The sequence below is a fragment of the Anopheles moucheti genome, chromosome 3, assembly GCF_943734755.1.
Source record: "Anopheles moucheti chromosome 3, idAnoMoucSN_F20_07, whole genome shotgun sequence".
Classification (NCBI taxonomy): Eukaryota; Metazoa; Arthropoda; class Insecta; order Diptera; family Culicidae; genus Anopheles; species Anopheles moucheti.
The window spans coordinates 12,125,596-12,141,046 of NC_069141.1; positions in this window are offsets into that span (position 1 = coordinate 12,125,596).

Consider the following 15,451-nt stretch of genomic DNA (forward strand, 5'->3'; position numbering starts at 1 on the left):
ATGATTTATCAACTCCATCAACATAAGAAATGCAACACCAACGCTCTTGAAAAATTTGAGTGAGTGGTGCTTCGGGAAATCTTAACCGGTAGTTGTTGAAGAGAGAATAAACCACGAGCTAGCTGTGTTTTTTCGGAGATATTCTGAAAGGGGAAAGACTGAAAAAATCGAGATGGTTCCGATTCTGAGCGAAGACTTAAGAGCTCCGGCTGTTACAACTAGCATCGTTTATTTTCCTAATACAGGTAGAATTTAATAGTGATGACTAAACCTACACGACCTACCCTGTCTAGTTGTACTGTTCGCTCTGGTTCAGGTTTAATGTGAACATTACTTATAATTGAACGAACGAACCTATCAACCAACACATAATTTATGATACTTCAGCCTCAAACGTACGGCAGCCATAAGTCAAACGTGCAAATGTGGAAGGTCATGGAAAATACCCAAAAGCGTTACCCAATCTTTATTGATATTGATCCACGTTTTTAATGCCACTGTGTATTCATAATTTTACATAAACGTCGTACATCACCGACGGACCATCCCCCAGAATCACACGAATACCATTTTCGACGGAATTAAGCATCGAGCATCGCGTCCCATTTTTGCACAAAGCAAACTGTCAAAGAAATAGCATGCAGTGAAGAGGAATGAAAATTTATGAAGAATAATATTTAGAATCCTAACTGCTCGGTGAAGGCGGAGCAAAGGGCGCCCACCGTGCGAAGGGTGACCATCAAAACAGATGAATAAATAACAAAACACGGAGCAGCTTCGATCGATTGCTTTACAATAAAAGTGACAGCAAACAGCGGCAGAGAAGCGGCTCGGAATAGGCACACGCACATACAAAGCCGTACCTCCGGGCCGGCCGGGTTCGAGCTTAACGCGCACCAACATAATTTTATTTGATAAATGTTAGGTAGCAAAACGATTTTTCAGTTTTGGTGGTGCCAGTTTTGACTGGAAGATGTAATGGTGCTGCGTAACAACATCCGACTAGGCACAAAATAGCAAAATGATGAAAGCTCAAAGTTTGCAATCAGATTTGGTCGACTTTCCATCATGTGCTCTAGTTGAAAGGAGACTTTACTGTCCTGCTTTGTTTAAATTGCAATTGCTTAGCGTCGAGAAGAACAATTTTGCGACCTTGATGCGACACGAAGAATTTTTGCGTGATTTTTTCCCCGATCGAGACTCAAATGCGGTAGAGGTTTGACAAATGAAAGTCCAAAAACTGAGTAAGGACTTAGAGCGAATTCAGCAACAGCTAGCAGAGGTTCCAAACACTACCGAAGAAACGATACATAATGGTGCTTTAAGCCAAGATTTTGAGCCGCGATTAATTATCGTGGAAGGTGAATTGAAGGTGAAGCTAAGGGAAATTTCACGAAAGGAGGCGTCTGAGCAAAAGGCCCCCATCTCCCGTATGGGAATGAAACTGCCCATCATTACACTCCCGGAGTGCGATAGTGATTATATGAAGTGCCTTACTTTTAGGGACACTTTTGAAAGTTTAATACATGAAAATGAGGATGTACCCGTTATCCAAAAATTTCACTACCAACGCGCAGCCGTGAAAGGCGAAGCGGCGCAAGCAATCGAGGCAATAACGATCAGCGCTGCATGAACACGCATGTAAAATGATAACTGAACGATATTCCAATGAACATTTGCGTAATAAAACGCCACTTGCAGGCCATGTTTCGTATAACGCCGATCAAGCAAGAAAGTGCATTGACCTTGCATCAGCTGGTCGATAAGTTTGAGCGTCATAAAAATACGCTCCATCATCTGGGCGAAAACACGGATGCCTGAAGTAGCATTTTGGAACATTTGTTGTGCATCAATTTGTCACTTACTTGAAATCCTGCACTCTCGACGATCTGCAGAAGTGGCGATTGCTAGTGCAACGAAACACTGGGCCACAGAATATCTACGAAAGATGCAAAATAGTTACACGCGGCCGGGAAGCAACAACAACAACCACATACTTACAGGCAGGTTGGTGATGCGTATGGACGAATCTTTTCACTCTTCCACTATTCGTTGGCCTACACGCATTGCACAAGTATATCCTTACACAACATCGTTCGCGTAATGACACTAAACACAGCACAGGATATAATAACTCGTCCATTAACGCAAATTTTCACCTTCACTGCTAGCACCGACGCCAAGGACAACGCTTACTGAAAAGTAAGCTGCTTTGACATCCGTCAAAGCCCCCCCTTGTTGGAGCGTTGTTTACAATACGCTATCTAGTTCTCGAGTTAAGCACGGAGCGAATACGGAGCGAAAGGGCTTTTCGCTCTCTCTTCCAAAAAAAGTCCACCAACGGCTCGGTAAATATACAGCGCGGAAATTCACTCGCGGAATAACACAAGTATAGCTTTTATTCTAGCATCTAGCGGTAGGATAATTTACGAACAGATGGACAAATATGAAAATCTTAAGGTCTAAAATCCCGCTCAAGTATTAGGATACATGAATACGTTGAAGTAAAAGAGGAACATAGACGGGGCGACCACGTGGTGTATTGGTAGCGATAAATTCCATCTGGACCACCAAACCTCCGTACGCAGCACTGACTTATCCTACGGATAAATAAAGTCAAAAAGCCAGAAATGATAGCTTAAAAATCCTGAGGATGTTGCGCTGATAAAAAAGAAGTAGTTTGAGTACACTGTAGTTCTGCAGTTCCATTGCGTAGCCGTGTAACCGGGTCGATATAGCTAGTTAAGTATAAAACATCATTGGTTTTTATATTCTAAACATCCACACACAGCAAGTGATTTAAGGTACAAAGAGAAAAATGTGACGCTGGTGTTAGTCTTCGGTGGCTTTCGACCGTTCAACAACTCCGTGGCAGGTTGGGAAAACGTAAGCGCGCTCGTCCTTTTGTGTGATTTAGAACCCCTTGCCCGAACGAACTTTGGGCCGTGTTTTATCCCGTGTAGCCACTATCCAGCGCAAAGATCTCGCACCCTTGCGATGTGGAGGGTGACCGAACTTCCAACCGAAGAGTTTGGATGAATGAAAATGCATTCAAATGTTATATAAGTCCACGGTTAAGATGTTAACCAACAGCAGTGCCGTGCCGAGATGAGGACAGAAGGAACGTCATGCATTTCAAATGCTGCATTTATGTGAAAAAGTTGCGATTGCCATTGTCACGACACATCGTACGTCTCCCCTAGTTATAACCCTTGTACCCAGTACGGTAGTTTCCTTGCATTCATTATTTTCCCACAGGCCATACTGCTTCCCGGCTGCCCCCCAAAACTTTGTCTGCATGCGGTTGTGGATGTGGATGTACGCAGCGCTAACTTGAAGTCTGTGCAAAGCCATCAGTTCAGGCGTAGGGAAAGTAAAATGGGAAAAGTCTTTACTCGCAAAAGCGTAAAACTCACTCGCACAGAATGCAGGAGGGATCGGGTTTTGGAAATAAAAACCGAGAAGTTAAGCCCAAGTTCCACGTTCTTCCTTTTTGGTGAAAATGAACTCGGTAACAAAAAAAAAACACCACCACCTCCATTCCCCTCCCCTCCTGCACCCGATCGACCATCTCGGGCTCGGGCTCGGTAAGAGCGTTTGCCACCCGCCGATGATAAGGCAATAGTGAAACTGGCAAAAGGCAATAAAATGAACCTTTTTTGCCTCCTCCGCTTTCTCTTCTGCTTCTTGTGCCAGTACAGCCCACCAGGGAAGGTTGGTGGTCCGCACTGGACGGGGGGGGAGCATGTAACGGAAGATATCGCAAGAAATGTGTTCGGTAAGCCCAAGGCATGGTGGCACGGCTTGGTGTTTGGTTCAAGGCGCAGCGCACTAAACATTGTGCGGTAGCGAATCTCAGTATGTCTCTCCGTACTTTCTGCTACGCTCGGCTTTATTATCACCCTTTTCTTGACAACTTCCAGCACTAAGGCACCATAAAGGACTGAGACGGGAGTTGTGCTGCCTGTGCTTGGATTATACAACAACAAAAAAAGGAAAAGAAAACGGAAAACACGCCGAATCGATATTTGAAACCGCTTGTACAACGGAAGAGCAAAAATTTACACCCAACACAAGACGCTAAAGTGGGTAAGCAACCGGTTCGTACCATGAACCAAGTAAGTACTTTTATAGACTTATCACATGCATAAAACCCTACCGGCGGGGCTGATGCGCTTGGTCAAGTTGAAAATCCACTCGAAACTTTAGCTGAAGGCTTGAGCCATAAGAAAACCCCGGCAACACTTTACTGCTCATTACTAACCAACGGCAATCGAATTCTTGAGACGTGTTTTATTCGCAATTCGCGAAGAACAGTTTTGCTGCAAAACTTGCTGCATATGTAGCTAAGCGCGATTGCACTATAATCGCTACAGACAACGTGCAACTTCACCCAAAAAAAAAAAATCGTTCGCCGTTGATCCGTGGCGTGTGTTAAATCGAACGTGTACGTTGTATCCTTCGCGAGGCATAACTCAACCATTAAGATTAATCGTAAAATCCAATAAACGGGTGTGAAAGAGCAGCGGTCAGATCGTTCGACCGACGCTATTTATTATTCAGCGTCTAGTGGCCAGACCGAAAAACGGTGCCAATAATTCATCGGTTCCATTCGAGAATGAATCTTGCCGCCCTAGCACCCTAGTTCCGGTTGTCCGTGCCGGCCCGTACACCCTACATGCGCACGATCGCCCGGCAATGATTAATTAATGAGTTTTAAAAAGCAATCAAACAGATGCATTTCGGGCGGAACGATCACTGTTGCATGATGAGCATTGAGCTTGATGCACTGTGCCGGTCAATTGTATACCACTGAATCAGTGTATGGTGCTTTTATAGGTTACGCTTTGAAATGTAAATCAGATACGAGCGCATTTAATTCGTAAAAAAGGGTTGGAAAGAATGTGTGTTAATAAACCGCTGATGGAAATGGTCGGCGGCACTTGCAAGAATGACGCATAACGTGGCGGTAAACGTGACAACCGATTTGAAAGACTTCGGACATCACGTTGCCTTTGGTACACTTTTTGATAGACCGCACTACTTAACATTTCCTCCTTTCACATTCGCAGCGAAAACTCTTACCGAAGTCGTAAACTTTCATTCACAGGAAAATTGTCGTACATTTACATATTACTTAATTAAATATTTCACATCTCACTGGAGTCGTACTTGACGAAACTTTTCATGCTGAAACTTTTAGACATCTGCTTCTGCTAGAAGTTTTTAGGGTTACTGTACCAGGGCAGCTAAGTGCTGCTGCGGAAGTTAGTCGACTAGGGTAATGTCTGGACTATAAATTGTTATCATGTTGTGTTATTTATTTGTTATGCTGTTCAAAAATTTTAAATTTGAACAAATAAATCCGGAAATATATCATGTTTTAACCGTAAATGTTTATTTTTAAACTGATTAGTTCAAGCTCTTTTTTCATCTGTCAACGTAGGGGTTTTAATGATTAAAATATGTACAGTACCAATACAGGAATTCCATTGCTAATTTGATGATAGATTGTTAAGTTTTTTAAAAATATATTTACAATACATTAATTGAACACATACACAATAAACTAATAAAAGTTTAGTTTAATTCAAGTGGAACACAAATTAAGTTTAAACTAAAGAAAATTTCAATCGTTTTCCACCAATTTTCCAATATGACAGAAAAACAAGAAAAACGTTATGTTTCCATCACGTTCAATGCCTGCTAAGTTTAAGTGTAAGTTACTGACAGACTGCTTTTGACAGTGTCAGTTTGGATACAGTTGCTATCGTCTATACGCACCTTAATGCAACCACTATCGAAGATGGTACTGGGCGCCTCCATAGGATCAATCGTTTTATTGGTGTGTTGTAAATGCGATAGCAAGGTTGGGAAAAATTAGTTTCAAACCCGTTGTTTCCCACTTATTTGTGCTCAGCGGCTTATTTTCTTTTTGCAATGTTGTGTTTTTGTTTCTCTCTCTCTCTCTCCACCCGCTAGCACCTAGCGCCCGGGCCAGCGCAAAAGGGAAGCCCAAAAATGGGTTGAATGATGTGATTTTTCACTTCATTTACTTGCAATGTTTGTTGCTGATTGTAAATCAAACTGTAAATTTATTCTGCTTCTTAATGCCCCGTTTCGCGCTCGCACCCGACGCTCCCCCGGTAAGCAAATCGCGGTAAGCCAACGTGCGGCAGCAAAATTGAATTTATTGTTGGTGATAATCGGATTTAATTGTCCACGCGGCGGCAAGGGCAGCGGCAAGTTTTGAGCGGACTGGCCAAAAACTTTCCGAACCGAAACTGATCGAACACGGGCACACGGGCTGGTTGATTTATGCCGAAACCATTTTTCCTTCCGGCACATTCCGGCGGGGCGGGATTTAATTAAATAAATGACAGCGCAATAAAACCTAATGAAGGTGACATCTCAGCGTCGGTTTTCCGGTCACTGTGCAGTGGTAAGAAATCTCAGCCAAAAAAGGGGTTTACAACGAATGTACCCGTTCGCCCAGAAGCAGTGCGCGATTGGTAGCTACTGAAACATCCTATTTTTAACCAACACTTTCACTGTCACCATATTATCCTCCGTCTTGCTCGTATTGCTTCCTTCAGCGTTGAGCATCGGCCCGAGAGCACCTTCGTGCGTGCTGCAACAAAAGGGAAACGGCAGGAGACGCGATGTACCATGAATTCATCACAACGTTCAATATATTTTGACATCTTTGTAATATCTTTTGCTGGCAGCTTTTGTGTCGCACGGCGGGCAGGATCGCGACAGCAGACGATGCTTTCGTCCGGTTTCTCCGATGCTTCACGAACTTCACAGGGAAGCGTGCCCTTAAATTTACGAATGACAAAATCGTGTCATAAAAATATTTCTGTCTTCCCTCGCACCCGCCGCCCTCGGTAACCCGCCCAGTGTAACTACAATGAATATTGGAATTCAAACGATGAATAAGTCACCGGGATAAGAATGCATGCATTTCAAGGCATCGTAATATGATGGGGTCCTTGAGATTGACAGCTTTCTGCTATATTCTGCTGGGATATTGAAAGCGTGCACGCGCGAATCGAGTCTTGAAGTGGCAACTCACAGGGAAAAACACCTCACTTTAACGCGTGCATAAGCATTTTATCGAGGAATTTTAGTTTTCCGAAACGAACCAGTCACTCCCCCCGTTAGAGTTGTACGCTACCCGCTCAAAGCAGTCTAATTAACTTAAACATATTCCTGGAAAAGTGGTGGCACCAACGTAATATAACATGGCACTACAATACCAAAGAAAAGAGAAAAAAAATACCGGGAACATGTAAAGCAGTCTTTTTGTAGTCCTTCCGACCACCAGTGCGCACAGCCCGGGCGGCCCTTTTTTCGCCAGAAATCGTGCTGGCAAGCACGGTACACGAAGTTGGTTGTTCTTTGTAGCCCGCAAGAAATACGAATGAATTTTGCTTTGAAAAGCCGCTAATAATGCTGACAGGAGGCCAACCAGCGAAGTTGTTTTCATACTTTCACCGACATCCATCCCATCAATGTTAATGGTAATGGATTTTCCAAATAAAACCCACTGATGCTTGCTCCTACCCACACGCATACATATAACAAGCAAAAGTACGCATATACACAATGTTGCTTACGTGTGGCAATGGCGCTACCCGGTAATTATTGACATTTCATTAGAACCGTTCCGTATTTTTTGTTTCTTCTTTTCTTTCCTGTCCAAATGGCCCAAGCAGGAGATTTCCATTTGGGCGAAACACACAGAGTACAGCCGGCGCGCGGGACGCGCACAACAACGCGGCACACTTGGCGGTTGTTGGGCAATATTTTCAATTAAAAGTTGCCGCTCTTGTTTTACGAAGTTTTTAATGAAAGTGCAGTTGTGCTGCGTAATTAGATAAACCGTTTACGATGACACAAAGCGAAAATTTTTATCAAATATAGCGCAAATTAAATGTTACTGCCTATTACAGATGCGGCGCACGGGTGAGGTGTGGAGGGAGCGCCGAAAAGCGGCCAAAGGAAGTGAAACATTGGCAGAGTGAAGCCCATTATTGATGGTGTAAACTTACCTCGTCGGAGTGAATAAATGACTACATCGGCACATTGGCCTGAAAGAAAAGCTTGCCGAAACTGTTTGTCCGTACTGTACCGAATGGCGAGGAGGCAGAAGGTCCTGGGATAATGACATTTTATAACCACAACTTGGCTTTCATGGGATGGTCGATGATGTTGCCGATGACGATGGTGATGATGGTCATGGTGGTGTGTGATGTGAAGTCGAAACAACAACAGCAAAAAAAAACCATCCGTAACTATAGATACCATCAACCACATCACCTAGCACGTCATTAGCGGGGCCTCATCCACAGACCTCATCATTGTCTCAGTGAACGGTTTCCGGGGTATGCACAAACCCCCAGGTCCGATTATTGGCACCTCGGCGGCACCATAGCTACCAATGTTCATAAATTTCGGATTCGTCAGGTCTATAAATGGTGAGCAAAAAAAATAAAAACGAAACGAGAAATGCTCTCATAATCGTAAAAATTAAACACTAAATTTTAACGATATGAGCGTCTGGCTTGATTTCCTGGTGCTGCCAGTGCCGGGACGAAGCATTTTCAAGTTGTCTCCCGGTGACCCACGTTGACGACCCGGGGATGCCGGGAAACCTGTACACATTTATTTTTGGCTTGATGTTTCGGGCTGCTCAGTAGGCGGCGAACAATGGGAATTACTCTAGGACGAAAAAGGGCATTTACAATAATGGCTTTGAAGCGATTCGTTTTTTTTTTTCGTGGTTGTTGGATCGTACATCGTTGTACCACCGGCAAGAAGAAGGCTCAATGAAAAATGTCGTGATGATTTTGCGTTGCTCTGAAAGGCGGCCTTATTGGAAGGAAAAGACACAAATGCTATTATGCCGTGTATTGAATGTGCGTTCCCGATGTATGGATATTCCATTAAAAAGATTCTAATGGTTATTTAACATTGCCTAGCGGCGCTAAGATTTCACCTTACAGTGGAATCCGATTCCGGCCAGGTTTGTTCTCGCACGGTACACTCTGTTCTTTCGCGAGACGGAGACCAGCAAGGAGCGGGCGTAGGACGTTTCGGGCAAAGCGTCGACGAGAAGCGTCGAAAAATTCAATTCTCAATAATGGTGACATGAATACATAATTCCATCACCGTATGTACAGATTGTTTGTGATCCGCAAGCACATTTGACAGCGTACCATGGCTAACGAAACCAGGACAAGCGCGTCATGCCCTGTGGTTTCGAGTGTACGTCGTCCGCACACGTAGCGTCACCGTGCGAAAGGACAAAAGTCATGAGTTAGCTCCATCTCCGTGCCGTGCCCGTGCATCGGCAGCTAACATCTCATGGACTGAGCTATTGGCAAAGCAAACAGGTGACCCAAGCGCGCATTCCGGTCCGGCAATGCGTTCAACAAATATTCCACTCGGTGTGACCCACTTCCCCGGGACTCTGTTTTCCAGTGAATGTGCGATCAAGCGTAGTGCACGTCGACGGTGTAGCAGCAGCAAGACGGCGCGACACCGGTCAGCACGAAAAACAGCCAGAGCCAGCACGGGCGTTGTTGTTCGTGGAAGCGCTTGGAACGATGCGAATCGACAAGCATCACCAGCGTCAGCGTGCCGTACCATGGTGTGGCCGCCGCGCGTGGCCTGCAGTAAAGCGGGCGCACAATAGATTTAACTGATCCGGTTGCATAATTATAAAAGTATAATTAATTCGCTGCCAGCCAGCCCGGATCGTTTACCTAATTTTATCAAAACATGATCTATATTAACATGACCAATGGCCACCGGTACCGATGACGACAACGGTGCGGTTGAAACACCGACCAAACTGCCGATGCGCGCGGATGCAGCGGGGAAATGAGAGGGGGAGGGGGAGGCGATGCGATTGGTTATGGTCATGCATTTTAGCATGACATATGGTTTATGCCAGTGTATCATGTTCGCGGAGCTAATGAGGCTCGTGTATTGGCGTGATTCTGGTGATTCCGGTGAAAAGAGCGAGAGTGCGGCTGCATTTCCTTCGTCGAACAGCTTGAACTCTACACTACGCCGGATCGCTTTTACTCGATTGGTACGCTTGGAAGTTTTTGCACGGTTTGCAGAAGCATGATGTATAATGCAGGAGCTCTCAATCGTCCATGAGGCACGTGTAGAATTTTGCTGTACAAGGCACAAATTTCTGTATTTATGCTATGACAGCATGTCTAAATAAGTGGTTGGAAAACTGATTCCTTGATATAAAATGGCAACTAGAGTCTTCAGAACAAAGGGGCTTCAAAGAACCATTCAGTATTTAAAAAAGTTTAAAAGGGTAGTTTTGAAGTTAGGAAAAGAGTCCATGGAAAATGCTCCCAAAACAGGGTAATTTGGGATTTTTCGTAGAAGGTATGGCTACAGAGCAGAAAGAATGCTAAAATCTTATGAAAATCATTCACAAATTCATAACAAAAAGTGCAAATAAAAAGTACAGTACAGTATCAACAAAAATACCGATTGAGTTGGACTATTCCATACCTACATGAACGAAAGGATAACATATAATTTTATTCAAGTTGCAAAACAATTTGTTTACAAACACAAACATAAAGAAAATGACGCATATTTGACACTACACCTCGAAAGCCTTGGCCTACTACTTCTTGTCTTTTATACCATTAAAAAGGTACCTTTTGAAGAGAAGACCGATTGGGCATCCTTGAGATTGCTTGAAGTTGTTGTGTCACATTGAAATGTCATTGTGTCATTGAAATTTAATTAATAATTGGAATATATTCAACCGTACACGACTGATTTTATTTTACATTTATTTTCTTAATTCTATTACATACTGCTTCAAGGATGTTGTGTTGTCAATCTACCATAAACATCGAGAAGAATACTTGTAATTGTCCTTTGCTGTTGGTAAACTAATATTTCTTGCATGATAATCCTTTTCTCTACTAGACATTCATACTTTCAAAATGCTTCTTCCTTGCAATGCAAAGAGTAGTTGAGAATCTTCAAACTAGAGGGCGTTACTGTATACAAGTTCATTCCGTTGGCAAAAGGGCATCATCACAAGCCAACAAATAAACTTGAGTGCTATTTTAACATTTATAATTCAGCCTTTGAAGCCCACCGCCCACCGCCCACCGGAGTTCTATCAACGGTGATTTAAGTAAAATATTTGTACTGCCCACGACTTACATGCGTGACCCTTTCGCAAACAATTTTGCTGCCATAACGCTGGGAAAGGATTGGTCTACTGTTACATTGCCATTAATTCACCCGTTCCCGGTAGGACGTCACCGTACAACGGCTTGCGTGGGGGAGGCCTTGTGTACCTTCAGGCCAACGTACATTTCTATAGCTCAACTGCTGTGCATAGGAACTACCGTCAGGATGTCGTCAAATATCCATTCTTACACTGAATAGGTTCGTTCAAAAGGGGAAAATTAGGTTCATTCCGGCGAACCGATAGCAAAACCGGCCCCAGATGCTCCTACGGCCTGTAACCGATCTTTCGTATCCTGGCAGCATCATGCTTGTGCCCAAAACATGAGCGCTGTTGTCGTATTGCAAGTTTATTTTCCTTGCACCAGCCACAGGCACCAGCGCCCGGTTCGGTGCGGTTGAATTCATTTTCAATTTCTTCCCGCATTGTTCGATGAGTAAAAGAATTTCCTGTTTGCTTGAAAATGGCTGCCCTGCTATCATCTTTACCACCGTCGGCCGGCCGACCCACCAAAACCCCCTTTCCCGCTTGGAACAATGCGAATGGTGCCGAAGCACGGCAACAGTCAAAATTATGCTACACTTCTGGTGACACTCCGCATGAAAGACGGGGTTGATTTCTAAAACGACAATTGGACTATTGATTTCATTTCCGGCTCCTTATCACACCGGGCCGCACACAATCGGGTATGATTTGAATGTTGATTTTTTATTTCCCTATTTACTGTCGCAGTTTGTCGCGTCTGGGTGGCAAACAACGTTCGGTTTTTTTTTGTTTGGGGGGTTGTGTATGTTTTGCGCCGTGGTTAGGTGTTCTGTCAAGAACCACGGAGGTGGAACGGGTATTCGAAGAAATGCGAGCGAACAAGTGATCGAGCACTGTGTGCTGCATGTGCGGTAGCTCAAGATAACATTTTAGTTGAATATTGTGTGTTTTTATAAAGAGTTTTAATAAGAAATGGTTGTAAACTTAATTAAAATATTGATTGTTTAACACCTCTATTTGTAATAGATTTCCTTTTAAAGACTTTTGTAATAGCTTTAGAAAGCCTTTAGACTACCAATAGTTCAAGCAACCAAACTTAAAATAAGAAAATGACTTGTTTCCCAATTTTACCACCGCGCAGTAACAAAATCCTTCAGATATATAAAGTTTCTTCACAGAAACTTCATTTAACCTACAGAAAATAGAAGTAATAATAGTTGTCTTCATCCAAAGCTAACTATCGCCGATGATCTTCAATCGAGATCAATGATCAAGTATCAAAAAAGGGAATTTATAGCAGTAGATAGATGACTACAGAGTTGTCTAAGAGTTAGGCGATAATTGACAGTAGATCTCTTGTTGTCCGAAATGATAAGTCGAAATATTTTCGAGGAAAAGTTTTCGTTTATTATGACCCAAATAGCCTGAAACGTTTGAAATCGAACCATAACGCTGCTAGAGGGCTGCTTAGTGAAAAAGCGAACCGTGTGTGAACCTTGGGGGTGCTTAAACCGCACGCAGCGCACGATGGAACTATTGAGTTCCAAAGTAGTCGGTTAAAGGTTCCCGACGGAACTATGCGGTTCTTTTGGAAGCACACGGTACTCGATAGAACTTTGTTTACAATATGATAGCTCTACTGTCAAATGACGGCTCCGCAAACGACGCCATCCGTTTCGGGAAGTTGTAAGTGAAAATAAAATGGTTTTAATCCGCGTAAAGGTGTATTAAATCAACGTGCTGGATTCCAATTCGCATCTGATTCATGCGTACGATTAAGGTTGATGAGGTCCTCCTTATGTACTCCAGTCATCATATCCTTGCGATCGCGAGGTTTTCTGCTCCTGCAACATAGTTCGTAGCGCATACTCTTCTGTGATTAACGCTCACAAACTACGGCAAAGTACGTAGCACCCGCCGATTGAAAGTGGTAATAAGTGGCATTCATTTGTTTTGTGTTATTGTGTAATAAAAGTCAACGATACATAAAAATATAAATACAATTATTTTGCAATAATTTAATAAAAATCCGAAATAACAATTGATACCTAAATAGACAAAACATAAAAAGCAATGTACACGAAAATGTTAATTTTTTTCATTCAGACTGGTATCATTCATATATGCATTTTGTAGGGTGTGACGTAATAAAACTAAATAAACTAAATGACCGAATTAGTAAAGTAGTTGTTCTGCTGTCTCTGAAAACCCCTAGGTTCGATTCTCATAAAATGATAATTAATAAATAAGAAAAAAGAAACATAAAGCCATAAATATGAACAGCTCTACCGTGTAGTCAGGCGTTCACATTTTTTGACGTTTTGGCCGAGGGCTGCTTATAGGTTGCTTGAAAGTTCGCGGAACTTCAAGGCTGGTTATCTACTGCAAACGACCTATTTAAAGATCGAACTTTAGCGTTGCCAAATTGGCTGCTTAAGCAAATCTGGCTACTTGGGGACAGCCAACTAACACAGTATTGTATTGAAATTTTAGAGATAATATTTTCATAAATGTTGACTTTTTTCAAGGCAAAAACAGCTGTAAAAATTGAATATTTGATACAGGGACGGAGCTCGGCATGCAGAGTTACGACAACATTCCCTGGAGCGATTACTAGTCTGCTAACTCCCCGTAGTGCTCATCAGCACATCAGCTCTCCAAAGTACTTTATTCGCCTCAACTTTTACTGTACTTTTGGGTAATCTAAGCTTAGACTCGAATTGAAATTTAGCCCTCATTAATAAACTCTCCAATGTGCAGCATAAGCCGATGTAGCAAAACATTGAGTTGTGCAACGTGTGAAAGATCACAGAGCAATAACAGCATTATTTGCCAAGCTGATTTAACAGAAACACATCCCAGAATTCCCCATTTCATGATAATGGAAATATTTATTTAAAAAGAAATCACCAAACAAAGAAGCCCCGCCGACTGGCAAATGCTCCATTGCAAATCTGACGCACACCGGTACTAGTTGTAAACGCTAGTCTTCACTGCATAACACCCCCAAAAAACTGCATTTTAACACTCTTTCCCTTCATTATGCTTTCTCTATTCATTTGCATTCACCAGCCTTACGCCAGGGCCCAGGTTCAATTCGTGCAAAACATATGTTCAAATGCAGGTTCCGAATAACTTGGCGCCGAAAGCTCAAACCCATGCCCCATGCATCGCCCATCATGGCCCCCCCTCCCCCGCCTACTTTGGTTTACGGCGTGGTTCGGATACCTAGAATCCATTGCTGTGTAGTGTGTACGAAATAAATTGGATAATAAATAATTGGTTTCGGTATACACCATAGGGTACCATTTTGCGTAAACGAACGAGCTTCAAACCCTGCAAAACCGAAAGCTAACTTTTAACCTCTCCCTCGCACGGCATTTCACCCTTTTCGGTGCTCGCAGTACCGCGTCCAAATGCTTTTCTTTCTACTAACTCGTAAACGCCCGCTACGGGACGACCAGTAGAGGCCCCAGCGGGTAAGCGGGTAACCAAACCGAGCTGTATGAAGCCAATGCGTGCCGGGGACGGGTTGTACGTTTCCCCTGGCCGTGTGCACTGTTCATTTATTCGAACTGTTAGTGCTTTCCCCGGGAGAGACCGTTCGAACTCGATGTGCCATGGAGCGCACACCGGTACGCGGCAAGGCATGCGGCACAGGGGGTCCATGTTTCACAGCAAGTGGTTGAAATTTGTGGTCGGAATAAAATCGTATGATCTTTTTTCATGATTAATTATTGAAATTGCTGAAAACGAGCATTGATGAATGGCTTTTTGTATTCCTATTTGAATACTTTTCCCCACCTGCATCGTTATGCGGTCGACACAGGCGGCACTGGGACGTGTTTGACGGAAAACCTGCCCCCTGGACTTGGCTTTCCCAATAGCTTGGCCCCCTCCCCAAACCCGGGGCGCAAAGCCGGGAGAATGTATGTGCTGATATAATGCAGGATAATAGCAAATGGGTTTGGACCGGGGGTGCGCAAATGGAATTTGAAATTATATTTGGTGGTGTTTCCTCCACCACGCGCACGACCGTGCGGTGCGAAACCAGTAATAACGGATTGCAACACGCATAGTTGACTTTCGCATGGCCATTCCCTTGTTTGCCTGTTGTTATTTGCCGCATCAAACACCCCCGGCGGGAAAACACGGCGCACGGTTTCATTTCCGCCCGGGAATCGGATTCCGTATTGGTGCCGTTGATCGAGTAGTTAA